Consider the following 441-nt stretch of genomic DNA (forward strand, 5'->3'; position numbering starts at 1 on the left):
TTCTGTTCTCCTGGGGTCCCAAAGTTTCCCCACTCAAGAGCCCCCAAACATCAAGGGTCTGCGTTCCCCCGGGGTAAATCACTCGCCCTGCCCAAGGGCCACCCCCAGATCCAACCTTTCTCTCTCCCTCCCCAGAGGCAGGTCAGAGCGGGGGGTAAAGGGGCGTGAGGTCTTTAGGTGTTAAAATATTTGCCCTTGCCCAAAAGGTCCCGGGGAAAACCGGAAATGAATTCCACTTCTTCCCCTAAGAAAAACCCCCTTGGGGAGGCACCTTCGGGAGTGTGGACGTAGGGGGATGGTGTTAACTATTAATTAAGTTTAGCATGCCCGGGTTGGGAAATTTTCCATGGGAAGGGGAAATACCTGCTAATTAAAAATAAAAGCTTTCAAAATTTTATTCAGGGAAATTTCCCATTTTTTTTCGATTGACATTTTTAGTTT

This window comes from Penaeus monodon, chromosome 33, assembly GCF_015228065.2.
Source record: "Penaeus monodon isolate SGIC_2016 chromosome 33, NSTDA_Pmon_1, whole genome shotgun sequence".
Taxonomy (NCBI): Eukaryota; Metazoa; Arthropoda; class Malacostraca; order Decapoda; family Penaeidae; genus Penaeus; species Penaeus monodon.